The sequence below is a fragment of the Gekko japonicus genome, unplaced genomic scaffold, assembly GCF_001447785.1.
Source record: "Gekko japonicus isolate JY-2015 unplaced genomic scaffold, Gekko_japonicus_V1.1 scaffold662, whole genome shotgun sequence".
Classification (NCBI taxonomy): Eukaryota; Metazoa; Chordata; class Lepidosauria; order Squamata; family Gekkonidae; genus Gekko; species Gekko japonicus.
The window spans coordinates 248985-255213 of NW_015164202.1; the positions used below are offsets into that span (position 1 = coordinate 248985).

General features: G+C 44.4%; 1 pseudogene; it reads left to right on the top strand.

Moving 5' to 3' along the window:
• The first annotated feature begins 264 nt into the window (after positions 1-264).
• LOC107108007 lies at positions 265-2797 on the top strand (annotated as a pseudogene).
• Positions 2798-6229: the final 3432 nt, after the last annotated feature.

A 6229-nucleotide genomic window follows, 5' to 3' on the forward strand; every position in this document is an offset into this window, starting at 1 on the left:
CCTACAACTATGATTTGGAACACCGGCCAGGTAAGGCAATTGGACATGCGGACGCACTGAGTCGCTGCCCTCTGCCCGGCCAGGACTTGGACCCGGCTCCAGCTAACGAAGTGTTAGCCATCAATGAACTGCCACAAGCCCCGATTACCTCAAAGGACATTGCGGTTGCATCCGCTAAAGACATTGTACTATCCAGAGTCTTGAATTGGGTTTGGAGGGGGTGGCCTTTGGGATCTGTGGAGCCGGAATTTAAAAGTTTACTAAATGCGCCAAAACGAGCTATCAGTGTCCAAGGGATGTTTGTTGTGGGGAAACCGGGTGGTGGTACCTCACAAACTGAAGCAAAAAGTGCTGGAATCACTACATGAGGGCCATCCAGGCATGGTCCACATGAAGGTGCTAGCCCGCGGGTATGTGTGGTGGCCCGGGCTAGACGCTGACATAGAGGAGTGGGTCAGATCCTGTGTGCCGTGTCAGCAGGCCAGGCCTGATCCGCCAACCGCCACTCCGCAAAGATGGGAATCGGCGGAAAAAGCTTGGTCGAGGCTCCACCTCGACTTTGCGGTGCCAGTGCAGGGACAAATGTTCCTTATTGTCGTTGATGCACATACAAAGTGGTTGGAGGTGGTGCGCATGCACTCCACTACTTCCGGGTCCATCATCAACGTGCTGCGGCGCTTGTTTGCCACCCACGGCATACCAGATGTGTTGGTGAGCGACAACGGCAGCCAATTTACCTCTGAGGAGTTTGAGAGGTTTTTGTCCAACAATGGCATTAGGCAAATAACCTCGGCCCCGTTCCACCCGGCCTCTAACGGCCAGGCAGAGAGAATGGTTAGAACCACCAAGGAAGCTCTGTCAAAGCTGATATATGGTGATTGGGAGGTTAAGTTAGCATAGTTCTTGCTGAGGCAACATGCTACCCCGTGTTCAGCGACTGGCCGCAGTCCGGCCGAAATGTTAATGGGTCGCAGATTGACAACCTTGCTTGACAGATTGCACCCGGACCTAAATGATCTTGGGCACAAACAACAAAGCGAAAGTCTGAAGGTCCAAGTATTTGAGAAAGGTGAGCATGTTTTTGCAAGAAATTATGCCAGTGGTCACTCGTGGCTACCAGCCACTATTACCGATGTAATTGGTACAAGAATGTATGTGGTACGACTTGCAGATGGACGCAAGTGGCATAGGCACATAGACCAGCTGAGGCAGCGGTGGGCAACTGACCGTTCCACCGTGCAGCCAGCTGAGTCCCCAGACCCCGAGGAATTCCCACTACCTCCAGCGGAGGCGAGTACTGCAGAGCCAGAGGACCACAGTACTGTTCCTGAGGCAGGGCAGACCCCTACTCTTGAACCCACAGAAACGGACGGGAATGTTCCTGACTCTGAGGTCCCAGAGTCAAGCGGAGTACCACTGAGTGAAAGGTGCCCTGAGCCTATTCCACCTCGTAGGTCTCAGAGAACGAGACGTGCACCTGCCTACCTAAGCGACTATGAGTGTTCCTGACTGTATTGCTTAGGGGGAAGGGAATTGTAATGTATTCAGATGCTACCATGAGTACATTAGGATGTGCGTGAAACATCCCATTGGGAAGCAATGTTAAGCTTCATCTTGGACAGAGGATTCTAGTCCAAGACTACATGACCAATCACATTCAAGCAAGCTGCAAGCGGGAACGTTTGTGATTGGACCTTATGCGATCAATCTGATAGGTTGTTATCTGTAAAGTAGGAGTGGCTATATTAGCCGGGAATGTTTAAATACCGAGCAGTTTCAATGGGCAAACTGTTCGGGCTATCAGATGTTGCACCGTGTTGGAGAACTGATCGTGAAGAGAATAAACTTGAGTCTTTGGCTGAAATCACTCTCCGACTATTTGTTAAGCTCAGGACTTAACACCACCTCTCTTAGGTAACCTCCCCTTCCCACATACAACCAATAGGATTGTTTTTGGGACGGACTAACAGGTAGGTGGGTCAAGGGGTTGGCACAGTTACCGCCCATCTCTTGAACCCACTACAAAAGGAAAGAACCAGTCACCTGACTCCTCCTAGCTAGCATTCCCCCCAAGACGACCCCTATCTGCTTTTACCCCTCTTAAGTTCCACTTGCTATCCCCAACCCTTGCCTCTACTGCCCACGCGTTCCGGCTGGTTCTGTTCACGTGTGAATTCCCTTTGTTTTCCATTTCTTTCCCTCCATTCTTCATTGGAACCCAGCTGCACACTGGGTTTATATTTTCATCGTTATCCACTACCACTCCAAGGTACCTTTCTTGGTCTGTTGCTGCCAGCTCAGATCCTATCAGTGTATATGTGAAAGTGGGATTATTTGCCCCAATATGCATCACTTTACATTTGTTCACATTGAATCTCATTTGCCATTTTAATGCCCATTCCCCCAGTGTTAAGATATCCTTTTGGAGCTCTTCACAATTTGTTTTTGTCTTAACCATCCTAAATAATTTGGTTTCACCTGTAAACTTGGCCACCTCACTACTCACCCCTATCTCTGGGTCACTTATGAACAAGTCAAATGTACTGCTCCCAATACGGATCCCTGAGGGACCCTGCTGCTCATATCCCTCTATTGTGAGACCTGACCATTTATTCCTACTCTCCTACTTTTTTAGCCAGTTTCCAGTCCCTAAGTAGACTTGTGCTTTTATCCCATAACTCTGAATTTTCCTCAGGAGACTTCAGTGAGGGAATTTGTCAAAAGCCTTCTGGACATCCAGATAAACAATCTCTACTGGCTCATTCCTGTCTACATATTTATTGACACTTTCAAATAACTCTAAAAGTTTAGTGAGACAGGACTTACCATTGCAGAAGCCATGTTATTTTTTTATTTAGCAGGTCTTGTCCTTCTATATGCTTGACAACTTTATCTTTGATAATGTTTTCCATCAGTTTATCTGGACAGATGTTAAGCTAACTGGCTGGTAATTTCCTGGATCTCCTTCAGATCCTTTTTGTAAAGAAATGGGAGTACTCTCCAGTCCTCTGATACAGAGGCTAATCTTAGGGACAGGTTGCATATCTTAACTTATGTAAGCGATTTCACACTTGAGTTCTTTAAGAACTCTAGGATGGATATCACCTGATCCTGGTGATTTGTTAGCTTGCAATTTGTCTATATGTTCTAGAACTTCCTCCTTTGTCACCATTATTTGCCTAAGCAAAAAGTTTCCCCAAAAGACAAAATAGTACCCCTGCCCCGAATTATTTCAGGTCAGCAAATGGTGCAGTGAGGAACACTGAAGGGTCTTTAAATGTTCACCACAGTCACATTTCTAGTTGGTCACTACATGTAGGGTAGGGAAATTGAGAAGAACCCACAACAACTATGTAACTGTTGTGCATTCTACAAGGTGAAGTTCCTGGATATATGTGTATTCCATAATGTGTAAAGTATACTCTTCTGATCAGGATCCACTTGCTGCTACCATTCATAGCTTCCTGCTTGCAGTTTCTCACACAAGATTGTCTTGCAAAGATAGTCTTCAAGCATTACAAAAACATCTTGTGAGGAGCTTTTCTGTGGATTCATTCCATGATGCTCCTTGAATGCATAAAGGCTCACAACCACATTGGTGAGCTGATCATATAGACATTTCCCATGAAATGTGCACCCTCCATGAGGTATGCCAGATCTGTGAAAAATACCAACAGGATTAGTCCTGTTGATGTACTTGTGGCTCATTACACAAACACCATGGAATGAACTCATAGAAATACATTTCCCATGGTGCTGGTATTACATGAGAGCACTAAGAGTAAGTTTCCTTTGTATATGTGAAGATCCACTGTTTTTATATAAAGCTAGAAACAATACTTAAGGACAAGTGTAGCTTAAAAAAAAAGTATGGTAAAGATGAAAACAGGATCCAAAAGACAAATTTATGCTATTTCTTCACAGTGATTCTCATCCTCCCTAACCTCTCTAAACCTCAATTTATGGCTCCATAACTAATGAAAGAGGATCTATTCATTGAGCCATCTATGATGTGTTAGAACACATCTGCCCCAAGGTTCAACTGATGATATTGCAGAAAGATGAGGAACTACAGTTAACATAAAAGTTTACATGGCTGTTCATTTTGGGCACTATATCTTTCAGGCTGAAAAAAAAAAAAAGATTAATTCTTCCACTAGTGACTTTATAACCAACTTCAGTCAACAGCTGTTGTATGTCTGAGATAAGAAATACAAAATCATATGTGCTACAATGCCACCGTTTTTCTTATGAGGTCATATACATTTCTTATCTGATGCAGATCCAATCTGTAACAGTAACTAGCATTTGTAATCTTACTTTTCCCCACTGCCCAGGAAATCCAGAGATTTAAAGGGGAAAATACCTGTGATTTTTATGGCCAGTTTCTATAGTTTAGTTTATGGAAAGGAACAATTAATAAATCCTCTTGTTTTTCTAGGTAGTCTAAGTCTAGGTAGTTTTAAACTTTGCCATAAATCTAAAAAAATCCCAATTATATCCAAAGTTTTTCTGTATTCTGAGGAATCTTTCATTTTTAAAGTTTGTAGTCATCATAGTAGCAGCTGCTTTGCTGCAACATTTTACTTGTAGATGTTGAATACATAACTCAGTAGTTACATTTTAAGCTGGTGTGTAGTTTGAGGCATTGGGTCATTCTGAAATGAAATACATGTGCTATTCCTCTAACTTCAGAACAAAGGAACATAAGACCTCTGCTGCTTCAGACTAGCATCCTATTTCACATAGTGATCCTGTTCAGGGAAGGGCATGAACTGGCTCATGAAGTCTGTGATGAATTTTGGCCAGTTTGTGGTTTGTGAACTGAAGATCATAGCTGGTCAACTGGCATGAACTTTCCACAAACTTTCAAGCAGTATGTGGAGGTTTGTGGTGATTTGTGAATGGATACATTTCCACACAGACTGTCTTTGCTCAAACAAAATGTTTTCCAAACTTCAAAGCAATGGTGACGGGGCAGAGTTCTCCAGCCTTGGAAAGACTCTTGTCAGTTTCAAATTAGTCTTGTCTGTTTAAAGAGCCCCCCCCGCTGGCATTCCTTTGTGGTATCTTCCCATTTTCTTGAACAGAACTTGCAAAATACCCCCCTTGCTTGGATTTGTTGTAACTCTGTGCTTTTAGAGCAGCCCTTTTAAGCTTGCAATGCCAGTGGCACTGGGTTCTACTGGGCATTCTGCACATTGTGACTGGTTGTGCTGGGTTTGCAAAATGCCCCCCACTTGGATTTCTTGGAAAACTGTACTTTGAGATCAAGCATTTCAAGTTTGCAGTGCCTCAGTGGCACTGGGTTCTGCTGGGCATTCTGTACACAGAACCGGTTGTGCTGGGCTTGAAAAATACCCCCCCTTCAGTTTGTATTGCAGGAGTTCTCTGTTTTAACTTTAGTCCTCTTTTACTTGCATTGCCACAGTGGCACTGCATTCTGCTGGGCACTAGTACATTGCACTGGTTCTGCTGGTCTTGCAAAAAAAACCCACACACACACTTGGACTGTGATTCTGTGCTAGACTTTAATCCTGTTGATCTGGCATTGCCACAATGGCACTGGATTTTGCTGGGTACTCTGATTGGACCAGTACTGCTGGGCACTCTGCACATTGCACTGGTTCTGCTGGGCTTGCAAAAATGCCCCCCCCCTAATTGCTACTGTAGAGATTCTCTGGGACTTTGATTCTGTTCTGCTGGGCTTCTATTGCCCTTGTTTTTTTCTTGATGTTTTTTTGTTTGGAAACAATAGAGGAGTGGTCACCTTTTTGGGGGAGGGGGAGTAACAGGGGTTCCATAAATCCAATCCTCACCAAACGTGGAAGGCAGGTAGAGGAGAGTCAACCAGAAATCCCCTGCTAGTTTGGTGTCTCTAGCAGACCAGGGGAACATTCTATTGTGTCACAAACCTCACAAATGGAACTCGCTCATTTAGCTCCTAAAAGTTTGTGAGAGTTCATGGTTCACAAAACAGGCACACCAAGAACCATGAACTTAACTGAACTGCATTTTCCCAGTTCATGCTTATTCTTAATCCTGTTTCACACAGTGTTCAACCAGTTGCCCCGGCAAGTCAAATAACAGGGCACTGAGGCCAAGACCTCTCCCTGATGTTGCATCCTAGCACTGGCATTCAGAGGTATGCAGCATCTGAATATGGCTGGTAGCCTTTGATGGACATCGTCCATCAATTCATAAAATGCCCTTTTGAAGCCATCTGTTT